Source organism: Neomonachus schauinslandi, chromosome 4 (assembly GCF_002201575.2).
Source record: "Neomonachus schauinslandi chromosome 4, ASM220157v2, whole genome shotgun sequence".
Lineage (NCBI taxonomy): Eukaryota > Metazoa > Chordata > Mammalia > Carnivora > Phocidae > Neomonachus > Neomonachus schauinslandi.
This window is the reverse complement of record NC_058406.1, coordinates 94610215-94622540: the sequence shown is the minus strand read 5'-3', so window position 1 is coordinate 94622540 and position 12326 is coordinate 94610215. Positions and strand designations below refer to the sequence as shown.

The window sequence follows — 12326 nt, the reverse complement described above, 5'->3', positions numbered from 1 at the left end:
AACACAGGCTCTGTCATTTCCCACTGCCTGGCCTGGCGGGTAGGGGCCTGGGTCTGCCTGGGAACGCGCTGTTCCCCTCCCGTTTGGGTCCATCCCACCTGAGAAGAGTGGCCTCGGCGGACAGAACAGGAGATGCTCTGTCTGGGGTAGGAGGAAAGGCAGGGGGCCGTGGGGGAGGGAGGCAGGGGTAAGAAGGAAGCCGTGGCGGCTGTTTGGGAGGGCAGGAAGCTCTGGGCAGCGACTGGGGGCCTGGGGAAGGAGCCGGAGAGGTGGGGGATCCACGGAGCAGCTCCCCTCCCAGCAGCCATAGTAACCTGGGGGATGCTCAGCCTGGAGGCTGAAGCCAGCCCAGCCAGGGGCTATGGCCTTGCCTCCATGCCAGACCCTTCCAGGGCTCTTCCAGGCTCATTCGGTGCCAAGAGGCAGTCCCTCTCAGAGAGGGAAGGAAGGACCTGTAGGAACTTCTACTGGGGAGCTCAGGCACCCAGTAGCTGTGGGTCTGGGCCGGGGGCAGGCAGGAGCCCGGGCCCTCTGGATCTCCACCTTCAAAGCTGCCTCCTCGCCCGAGCCTCATCCTGCTTTTGCTGCTCTGCACCTGGTGCCTGGAAGGGAGAGGACAACAGTTAGTGTCACCTGCTCACCAGCGGGAGACATTATCTGGCGCTGGCAGAACACACGACCTGTAATTTTTGGCAGGGTTACAATAATGGAGATAACTTGGTGTTTCATCATTGTGCTCTTGGGTGAGCAGAGGGGGAAGAGAGACCTAGGCCTGGGGCCTGGTTTGGAATAAGCAGCCAGTGCAGAGCTCTGTGGGCATCATCCGGGGCCCGTGGACCGGGGCTCCCTCTTCCCTCGGCCTCCTCCCCCCACCACTTGCTTCTCCTCCCGTGACGTGTTGTCAGAATGCAGCTTGAGGAGGGTGAAAGCCAACCCTAGTCGGCTGCCAGAAGCAGCTCCAAGGCAGGACAGAGCAGGAGGTGGTTTGGAAGTTTGTGGAAATGCTCGAAGGGTCGGCCCTGCAGGGGGTAAAGTGCACACATCATTCAGCCTCACCGTTAACCCCGTTTTATGATGAGAAGGTGAGGCCGCCTGAGACAAGGCTTTCATTTTACAGCCGAGGAAACTGCGGCTCTGGGAGGCATAGTGACTTGCCCTCCATCATTCTGCAGGTTAGAAGCAGGGTTGGGATTAGAACCCAAGCCTCCTGGCTTCAAGTTTCTCCTACTGCGGGGGACACGTGAGCTGGAGCCTGCAGCCTGAGAAGACCCACAAGATGTCTTGCCTTACCCTGCTTCTTGCAGGTGCTGATGGGTCGGGAAGCCCAGGCTGGGAGAGAGGGAAGAGGCCGCCTGCAAACCGGCACAGCTTTCTATGGGTCCCGAAGCCAGGAGCCGGCCTCAGAGAGCCAGGCTAGAAGGTGTCCTCATGGCCACCCTCTCCCCAGGGACATGCCCACGGTGGCCGCCCCTCCTTTTCCTCTTGCTGACCCAGACGTCCAGGGGGCACACCTCGCCCTTCAGCCTACCAGGTGGGCTTTGGTTAGCCTGCCCCATGGCTGCAGGGCCATCGCCTGCCCCAGTGGGGCTGGAGAGTAAGAGGTTTACAGTCTGCATGCTTGCTGCCTGTGCATCTTAGTTGTTCTACTAGCCACTGGCAAAGTCTACCTTGGGGTCTCCTCATCTGCCTCCAGCTCAGGGGCTTAGAGCACCTTCCCAGGGGGAAACCCCCCTGAGGATGGCTGATGCTCACGATCAGACAAGGTCAGAGAAGTTCAATGACTTTCACAGTCATGCAGCTGGGAAGCAGAAGAGCAGGACTTGAACCCCAGGTTCTGCCCCAAACCCCGCACATTCCCCCCTGGGGTTGTTTGTACTAATTCCCTTGAAGCAGACTAGTGATTCCTCCCCTCTGGCTGGATGACGAGCCAAGACCCCAGTTTCCCATCAGACCCCCATCGAGAGTTCTTTGTTGAATATTCTGGGTCTACATTAGGGCCACTAAAATGCCTGGAAACTGTAGAAGGCCAAGGACACTGAGTTTCTGGGCTTTGGAGAAGAGAAGACGGTGAAAATTGATATAGTCTTTCAGACCTTGAAGGCATAATGTCTGCCTCATGATGAAATCGTAGGTGGAAACTGGGAGGGAAGGGCATACCTGCCTTCGGAGGCAGTGGGTTGGACATCAAGAAGAATTTCCTGAGTTCTAAGATGGTGGAATACTGAGAAAAGTGTGAGATGTTTTAAAACGGGGGCTTCATTGTTCAGTTTAGTGGAGTCCTTCTCAGAAGCTAGGACTGGATGAGTTGGCCAATCACTTGTGGCCTCTTGCTGTCTAGAAACGTGATTGATTGGAGTGGTCTTGCTCAGATCTGTAAAGATTCCATATCAAGGGAATGAATGCCCAGATACGGCACCTGCAACTCTCTCGGGAAGCCCACAGGGACCACAAACCATCCCCTCACCCACCTCAAAACCTAGGGGAGCAAGAAGATGAAAGTGAGGAAAATAGCTCCCACTCTGCAGGAGACAAACTTCTTCATCTAAGGGTTTCCCCCTCTCAGTCCTGGGGTCCGCACCCTAGCTCAGGGGGGAAGATGCGTGTAGAGAGAACCTCGGGTCCTTGCATGGAGACAAGAACTTCTGCCTACCACCAGTCCAGCTTCCTCCAGAGGAGGCTGAGTGACATGGTGGAGAAGAGCAAGGTCTTCAGTGTCAACAGACAGGAGTCTAAACCCAGACTTGATCAATCATTCTGAGAGCTTAGGCAAGTTACTTAATCTCTCTGAACCTCAAGTTGGCAATGATCATGGGCTCTTCCGAGGAGTGTGGTATGAATGAAATGAAAAACATAGATGTTAAATATCCAGATGCTCCATGTCTGTTAGTCTCATTCTCTCTTGACTTTGGCTTTGGTCACTAAAATAAGTAGGTTAAAAGAAGTAAAAGAAACTTCAAAATCCTGGCCAGAGCGTACATGCTCAATTGGTTCTTCTAATTGGAAAAGGCGTGGTTCTCACCTGGGTGAGGGTGGGGCCCAATAATTTGCATTTCTGGCAAGTTCCAAGTGGTGCTGATGCTGCTGGTCAGGGAACCACACTTGGAAAACTACTGCAATAGGAATATTTACAGAATAGCTTCAGGCATCTTTAAAACCCTACCCAGGTTTCTTAAACCCTCTAAATTTGGGGCAAGTGCCTTCTTGCTAAAACTTAGCTATCCAGTGTATGTGTGATGATTGAGAAAAGGTGAAGAGCGAGAGTGAGCATGCATCTCCAGGAGGATCTTGCATGGCTTTGATCCATCAGAACCCTTGGTTGCTCCCAACAAAAGGGAAGGGGCCCTTCCATCCTCCTAACTTTTGCTTGGCGGCGTTGATATTGAATGGCTTTGGTTATGTTCCATGTCACAGTGATTCTACTAGGATCTGATCTAGGGCAGCCTCAGAACCCCTTCATTTCCCTTGTGCTGCAAACTGAGGATGCACAAGAATCACCTGGGAAGCTTCTCGATCATTCACACCCCACCTTCGGAGGTTCTGACTCAGTATGTCTTAGGCACAGCTCAAGAATCAAGCTTCCACCTCCCCCGAGGGAGGTCTGGCACAGGAGATTTTCAGACCATACCTTGAGGAATACCTTATGAGGCTCAACCCTGAAGCCATCTCGTTACCTAGGGGAGTCACTCCTGGACAGACCAAAGACTGAGGTTAACCAAGGTCCACTCCTGTCACCCACCCTCTTCCACCACCTTCTTAAACAAGTGCATCCCACAAAGCTTAGTTGTTCATTCATTCAGTGATATTTGCTGAGCATGTGTTATGTACCAGGCACTGGGCTCAGTCCTGGGAATACAAGTGGTGAGTAAAATATAGAGCCAGGACTAGGGTCAGGGAAACAAGGTGCCTAGGGGACAGAAGTGAAGGAGGCCCTCACTCTTGGAGGCATGCCTGAACCTGAGAGGGAGGGCCTACTTCCCTTTTGTACGCTGGGCACCTGGTTTGCTTCATCCTAGTCCTACTCCTGGTGAAACAGACCCAGTCCCCGTCCTTCAGGAACACACAGTCCAGAGCAGGGGTGTGGCTTGGGAGGAAGTGGCCTGAAGGGTGGGGAGACACCTGCCATGTGATGAGTTGGGGAAAGAATGGCCAAACAGAGAGAGCAGAATATGCAGAGTCCTGGGAGCAGGGAGACCCTGGAACTCTTCAGTTGCTGTGGGAGGGCGAGGGTGAAGACTTGGACCCTAATCAGGTAGGGCCCTGTGGGTCTTGGTAAGTGTTTTGGATTTTATTCCTAGTGCAAGGGGAAGCCTTGGAAGGTTTTAAACAGAGGAGCACGTGCTCCATCTTATAATTTTGCAAGAGCACTCTGGCTGCTGTGTGGAAAGTGGAATGGGCAAACATGGGAAGCAGAGAGGTCCATTAGGAGGCGGTTGTAAGTGGACAGGTGAGAGATGGTTTTGCCCTCTGTGTGGTACTGGAGATGGAGAGAAGTGGGCAGGCTTGAGACTGAATTTGGTGGTAGAATTGACAGGGCTTGGTGATGAACTACTTGCAAAGGAGAAAGGAAGGCAGGCATCGACGATAATGTCTTGTTTCTGGCTCTGAGCAACTGGGGGGTTGCTGGGGCCATTTCCCCAGTTGGGCAAAACAAGGAGAGGATGTACATGGCAGATCAAAGTTCACCTTTGAACATCCGAGAGATTTGAGATTTCTGTGAAACGTCCACATTGAGACGTTGTGTTGGATATATGAGTCTAGAGTCTAGAAGAGAGATCTGAGAAGGGCTATAAATTTGGGAGTCCTGAGAATGGAAATGGGCATTAACATTAAGGATGAGCAGAGAGAGAGAATGAGTGTTTGGAATTCCACTGTTTAGAGGCAGAGGTGGGAGGAGGATGGAGCAGGAACTGGGAGGGAGAAGCCAGAGAGGTGGGAGGAGAACCGAGGGAAGTGGGTGCTCCAGAGCAGGATGGTCAAGTGCAGGAGAAGCTGCAAAGAGCCTCTTCACACAATAGCCACACCACCGTAAGACCAAGAGATTCTTGCGTGTTGGAGTAGGAGGGGGGTGAAGACCTAAACCCTCAGGTCAGCAAAGAAACAAGGAAGCTAAAGCTCCCGTCACTGGCCATTTGAGTATATGCCCGTAGCTGAGACCAAAGCCCTGACTGTTTGGCATCCTCCAGGGCACCTGTTGGCAGAAATGCCCCTCGGCTGCTCCAGGAGACCATCTCACTGGGACCAGGGCATCTTCCCTCCTGCCAAGAGCCCCAGCTGCCACCACCCTGCTCGGGGCAGAGATCAGATCACTCACTGCCGAGATGCCCACCCTCTCCCAGGGGAAACAGCTGTTTGACAGCCACACAGCAGGACAACTGGAGGCTAGAAATGAAGATGGATTCCCATCATTAACTTCATTAATGTGCCATTTATTCCTTTCTGTCATTAATGAGATGCCATTGGAGGACCAGAGCAGAGTCCCTGGCCTTCCATGGACAAGCACCCATGGGGCTGACTTTCCAGCTTGACCCAGGGATTGCCTCCATCTCTTCTAGAACTTTCCCAAACTCTACTCTCCTCAAGTTCCTTCTACCCCCTCACAGCCCCTCCTCCTCTCGGCCCACCTTTTAAAAAGTCATTAGGAAGAGATCTGCACCTCCCAGTGTGAGTCTGACTCACGGATATTTGCCCAAAAGTAATGGTGCGTGTGAAACGCTAAACCTCTTTTTGAGGGCAGGTTCATGGAGGAGAGGCTGAGAAAAAGTTTCTTAAATAAAACCGTCTGTTTCCCTGAAGATGCTCAGATACAGAAACATTTGCCTCCCACCGATGTGCTTTACTCTCTCCACGTCCCAGGGACCCAGCCCAGCCGGAGGATCTCACCCACTTTCTCCTGCATGCCCCGCCTCCCGCAAGCTGGAAGGTCTCCCTCTTTCCCGGGAGCCATCCCCGCCTCTCAAGGCTACAGCTGGAGTCCATTGAGTTCACATAAGGCACCTCTCTCCTGCCAGATCACTTATTCATATCGCTGCAAAGCCCTTGGGGCAGAAAGCACTTGAGAGAACAAGCAGGCAGGGTTGGAACTCAGAACAAATGGAAACTGCCCCAGCACCCCGCAGGGAACCCGAGCATCAACACCGCCCTTCCACCTCAGCCACCCCCAGCATTCTCCCCACAGCCCTGGAAGCCCAGGTCTGAGGAGGGGCAGGGAAGGAGCCAACCCACCCTCAGTCCCTCCCCCCTCCCCCCCAAACAACCCCCCCCCCCCACCGTGCTCACAGTGGGAGTCCTGGAAGCAGCCGGGGAAGGACCACACCCACCCCTTGGATGCACTCCCAGCAGAGAGCGGAGCCAGCCTGGGAGCCAGCCTGGGGGCGCTGGGCGGGCAGGGTGTCAGTCTCTGCTCTCCTCCCCTGCAGCCCCATCATCCAGCGGATCACTAGAACCTGCTGATTGAGCCTCAGAAACGCCCCGCCTTTGCTTCAAAGCATTTGTAACACTTGATCTTTCAACCCAGGGACAATGGGGACCCCCAGTCAGACCAGGGGAGTGAGAGCAGGCAACCCAGGAGGAGGGAACCATGTGGGGAATGGGGACAATAAGAGTGCCCCTCTCGTAGACTTACGTGAAGATTATATGGAGCTTAGGCACTTAGGACAGAATGGTCTGTGCTAGGGCACTTGAAGCAGAATGACTGGCAAAGCCAAATCATGAAGACACTTGAATGTTACTTGATTTTTTTTTTAAATATTTTATTTATTTATTTGACAGAGAGACAGCGAGAGAGGGAACACAAAGAGGGGGAGTGGGAGAGGGAGAAGCAGGGTTCCTGCCTACCAGGGAGTCCGATGCGGGGCTCGATCCCAGGACCCCGGGATCATGACCTGAGCCGAAGGCAGACGCTTAATGACTGAGCCACCCAGGTGCCCCAGTGCTACGTGATTCTGTGTGATGCTCAGGCTGACTCCTGGAAGCTCAAGGAGGTGGGCTGAGGGGTTGAAGGTAGGAGCCCTGCGTGTCCCATCTCTGAGCCACATTTTATCTGTTGTACGTATTTGCACTTCCGGATGAAGAAGAGGTTTTCCATCTACAAAATGGGTCTAAAATGGGGAGCCATTGAAGGATTTGGAGCAGGAGAACAGCCCCCTGTTTACAGCCAGGAGGATAGTTCAGAGGGGATAGGCAGGGAAGGGAGGTCAGAAAGCTCAGAGGTCCGGGCGAGCGTGGTGCGGGTCAGAGTTGAGGTTGTGCAGAAGGGAGGTGGGGAGAGTCCCCAGGGTCGGGGGGACACTCGGAAGGCAGAACAGCACGGAGGGCTAGGTGTGGTGTCTGTGAGGGGGCGCGGAAGCTGGGCTACTCTGGCTTCCCCTCTTCCCCTGCCATTCTCTCTCCACAAGCCTGCTGACATCTCTGCTTTTCACAGGGAATAAAATGCAAACCTCTTTCAAGGCCTCTGAGATCTGGCTCTGCCTCCCTTGGCTCCCCACCCCCCTTCCCCTGCCCCATCCTGGTCCCCCCTGCTCTCCAGCTCACTGCCCCAAACCAGCATGTTTCCAGAGGCACTGCTCACCTCTTCTTCCTGGTGGCTGGCTGCCCCCTCCCTTCTTCAGGTCTGACCGCCTTCCCGACCACTCTGTCTAACCTGCCCCCCCAGTATTTACTGAGCATTGACTATGGATCAGGCCCTGGGCAAGACACGACAGGTATGATGACGAGTGAACCCAGACCCCATCTCCGCCCTCAAAGAGCCCACAATCTAAGGAGAACACAGCATTTGTCACATAATCCCCATGAGCACCAGGAAAGTTACGGTGGTGGCCTGGGCTATGGAAGAGGAGGTCTGTGGTACTTTGGGGGCAGAGTGCAGAGGAAATGGCCCAGCCCCAAGTGCCAGACTCCATCTCTGACTCAGCTCTGCCCCTGATTCCAAGCCTCAGGCCTTCACAGAGGGATTGCTCACTGGATGTTTTTCTACCCACTGGAGCCAAGTGTCTCTCTTCCAGGCCCCCCTGCCCTGGGGTAGCTTAACAGCACTTCCTGCCCCGTGCTTCAGAGATCCTTTTAGGTCTCCTGTGGCCTTCCTAAAAGTATAGTGGATGCTTCTCTGCTGATGATGAGAGATTCAGACAAGCCACTTAATGATTAAGAGACAAGAAGTGTTCTCTAAGAGATGGGGAAGCATGATTCTTGCTTCGCTCAGTCTGGATTCCCAGACAGACACGGAGCATGGACGCCACTCATTGCCTATTTGGGAGGAAGAGAAGGCGGCTAGCCCTGGAGAAGAATCAAACACTTGGGGGCAGCGGGGACCGAAGGAATGAGCGCATTTGGATTTCAAGGCGAAGTTGCTAGATTCCTTGAGGCGGGCGATAGACAACAGTCAGGCATCCTTGGGCCATCTCAACTGGTGATGTTGATGGTAGGTTTTCCAGTGTGAATCCTTGGTTTGTATGGCTGGCAGGGAGGGACCTGGGGGCTAGAACGTTTAGAACGATCATCTCATTTTACAGAGATGAGAAATGAAATGCCCAAGTTCTCGTGGCTGGTTGGAGGCTGAGGGACTTAAGCCCAAGTCTCCTGACTTGTGGTTCACTGCTTTTTCCTGGGCAGCCCACAGATAGGAATTCTCTTCTATGCTTAGGGCTCTGTGCGTGCATCGAAGAGAAGGAAATGCTGTTGCAGACAGCCTACTGGGGAACCAGCAAGAGCAATGGCATGCCGTGGATGGGACTTTCAGAATCTTACTGCCTAGACTCCTGGGCACTGCAGCCAGGGGAGAGGGCTGGTATCAGGTGGACGGGTTGCACCTAAGGGCAGACTTTTCCAGGAGCCAACACCCTGGCTGTCCCTCCCCTGGCAGCAGGTCTGCCCCCTCCAAACTCTAGCCAGGACTGAAAGCCAACTGCTCCTGGGCCCCCATCTGCCCCCTCAGCCTGCAGGTTAGCAGTCGAGAGGGCCAAGTTCGTTTCTGCCCATTTCTGGACAGCAGTGACCTCTCCATCACTGGGGAGCTCATTACCAATCAGGGGCCCTAAGGCGGCCTCCCCTGACAGCCAGTGAAGATGAAAGCAATAATGTGCGGGCTGTTCTGCAGCCCCTGGTCACCCTGGTTTTATTAAAGCCAAAGTCTCAGGCATCACTAATGAGGATAAAAGGCTGGCAAGGAATATAGGATCTGGGGCTGAAACCTCCTAAGAAAGGGGGTGGGGCAGAGCAAGGATCTGACAAGACCACCCAAGGGGGCTGAGCTGGGGCCAGCTTTCCAGAGAGGGAGGTGGCTGCCAGGAAAAGCTGACTCTCTGTTTGCTTAGCCCCCCATCCCTCTATTTACTCAAAAGTAACCTGTTTATTTTCCTTTATCAAACAGGCCAGGCCTCTGCTGCCTGCATGTGCAGGGGAACAACACCCCCCTTGATCCATTGAGCCAAGGGCAACCAACTTGTGGTCAGGCCCCATGAGGCCCAGTCACCCACGGCAGAAGGTTCTGGGCCCAGCTGCAGGCCCCTTGACTCCTGTTTTCTCTCCGCCTGCAAGTCATGGGGGGATCTTGGCTCGTTCCCTTTTCTATGGATGGAGAAAGGAGCTCACGGTCAGGAGCAGGGACCAGGGTGGGGGTAGAGAGCCCCACCCCACGCTGTAGACTCAACACCCGCGTGCTGTCCAACTGCCACAGTCCTGTCCAAGAAAGGGCACCCCTGCAGAAAAGAGGGGGGCCCTGCTGGGTCGGTGCTCCCCTGGAGGGAGCCATCCTTGAGAGCGGTGCAGAGAGCTGCACTTGATTCCATTTACCCCGAGAGATCTCCCACACCCCAAGCCAGTCTCCTGAGTCCATAAACAAATCAACTCAGACTCTCCCAAATAAGACAGCCCTTAAAAGGGCCACTCTGCATCGCAGGATGACAGTGGTAGGGAAACCAGTCCCTTCAGAGGGGCCACAGGATTCCTTCCAGGCCCGGCCCTGATGGCAACATTGACGTGGAGAACCATTCCTTCCAGGGCTCTCCTGGCTAAGATATGACCATGTGTTTCTACCTGCATTCATGTAGCTCCTCTCGTGCTCGGGCCACCTCCGAAGCACGAGTAGGTGTAAAGCAAGGCCTAGGCCCAGAGGGGCCTCCAGTCACCAGATGCTGGTGGGAGGGCACGGCGGCAGCAGAGGGGGGGACTTGGTAACACCTGTGGCTCAGGGGCAGAAGGTGCTACAGGGGTGTGGGGGAGAGATGCTCTCTGTGGGCTGGACCCTGGGTGAGGACCCCTGCAAGATGCATAAGACTGTCTATGCCAAGACAAGAGGAGGAACATTCTGGCAAAAGGGACCAAAGCTACATCAGCCCTGTGGAGCAGAGGATTGGCATAGAGGAATAGAGAAAATAATCAGGTGAGGTAGTAAGACGGGACCCCATTGTTGAGGGGCCTCAATGCAAGCTAAGAAGATGGGCCTTGATTCCAGAAGCGAAACAAGGGGAGCCACTGGCGTGTTCAAGCAGCAGGCTTGATCTATATAAATGGGCACCAGAGCACTCACTAGTCACGCAAGTTACTTAACTTGGGCCAGCTACTTCCCTTCACCAAACAGTCCTTTCCTCCTGTTTGCAGTGGGGATAATAAGAGCACCTAGCTTGTAGGGCTGTGGTAAGACTCACTGAGATCATTTGGCAACAGACTTGGCATATGGCAGACACATAAGAGTGTTAGTTCTTCTCGCTGTTACTGAATCTGAAAGGTTTCTCTAACTTTGGGCAGGAATGAACCTAGGAGGGTTATGAGGGAAATAAAGCAAGCCAGGGGCCCCCTTGTACCTCAGTGCCTTGGTCAGAGATAGAACTTCCAGCCAGGTGCACCGGGGACCTGCTACATTGATGGGAAGGTCACACTCCCTCAACACCACGTCACAGGGCCGTTTCCTGTGTCTCCCTCTTTGGACTAGGGGACCAGGGAGACAGGAGCCACACCTGAGGGAGATGGGGACCCTGGCACCTTCTTCTAACTGGTACACCCCACGAGACCATGTGTGTGTTGAGGGAGGGACTGTGTCCTCGCCACAGAGCACGGAGCCAAGGTCTAGAGGAGCCAGGGTCACCTTGGGGTGCTCCCTGGGTCAGCTGGAAGGTGCTCCAAGATAGAGAGTTTGAGGAGCGCTCTCCTGAGTCGAGAGTCCAGCTGCATCTCCCACCAGCTGTGTAAGCCTGGGCAGAGCTTCGAGACCTGAGTTTGAACACTGAGCTCTTGAGTCTGTGAAGTGGAGAGAATAAGGACAACACTCCCCGCCTCACAGAGTTGATGCGCGCATAGGAGCTCGTAGGTGTGGGTCTCAGCTCCCAGCTGTGCGGCGCCACGGGGTTCTGTGTGCTGGAGGGGGTCCCGCCTCTACAGAGCGTACAGCTCTGCCCCAGCCAGACCCCCTCCTGGGGAGCTGGGGGGTTCCCCTTCTGCTACTCTGGGATTTAAAGACCAAGACTGAATCTCGCGCTAGGACGAGGGTGGGTACCAGTTCCACCTGGAGGAGAGCCCTGGGACCACATGCTCTGGAGGGTGATGGGAGAGGCTTGGATTGTCTCCAGCTGGGGCCAGGTATCAGGTGTCTCTAGGAGTCCCCGGTCAAGGGGGGTTCTTTGTGAGGAGAGGGAACAAAAACCTTGGTGTCACCCTTGACTGCTCTCTTTCTCACACATCGCCTCCTCAAGGAGGCCTTCCCTGGCCAGCCTGTCTAAAATTCAAACAACTAAGCCTCCCCCTGTGTGCATTACACATCCTCCTGCCCTGCCTTACATTTTTCTCCTTGATACTTTGAACGGTCTTTTTATCTTTTTTTCTTGTCCTGTGCCCAAGTAAAATGTAAGCTCCATAAGGGCAGTCGGGGCAGGAGGGGGGGGTGTTGTATTTTGTTCTTTCCCATATCTCTAGCACCCAGAACAACACCTGCACACAGCAGGTGCTGAGTGAACATTGGTTGACTGACTGAACGAATGAATGAGCCAGTGGATGGCCCCATCTGAAATCAGAGCCACTCCAAACCGTGCCCTCTTCCTCCACCCAGTGTCAGGGGTGGGGGGCACCAGGCCAGCCTCAGAGCCTGGGGGGAGGTCTGGCAGCAACAGCATCCTCCTTCATCAAGTGGGGAGCAGGGAGAGGAAGCAGTCCGGTAAAGTGCTATTTAACTTGGCAGACAGACATGCTTACCCTCTTTGAAGTTTTCATCTTCCCCATTACTGAGAAACTTCCTAGGATTCGGATCCCCGGGGGGCAGGCGAGGTAGCAGAGTGTATAGTCCCTGCCGGGTCATATTTGAAGGATGATCACATCTGAGGGAAAAAGGACAAGGTGGATCC

General features: G+C 54.3%; 1 protein-coding gene across 4 annotated transcripts in view; it reads left to right on the top strand.

The window, feature by feature from the left end:
- SYT6 (synaptotagmin 6) overlaps nt 1–12326 on the top strand; it is a 55404-nt gene that overhangs the window by 30501 nt on the left and 12577 nt on the right. The gene's annotated exons all lie outside the window — the stretch shown is intronic.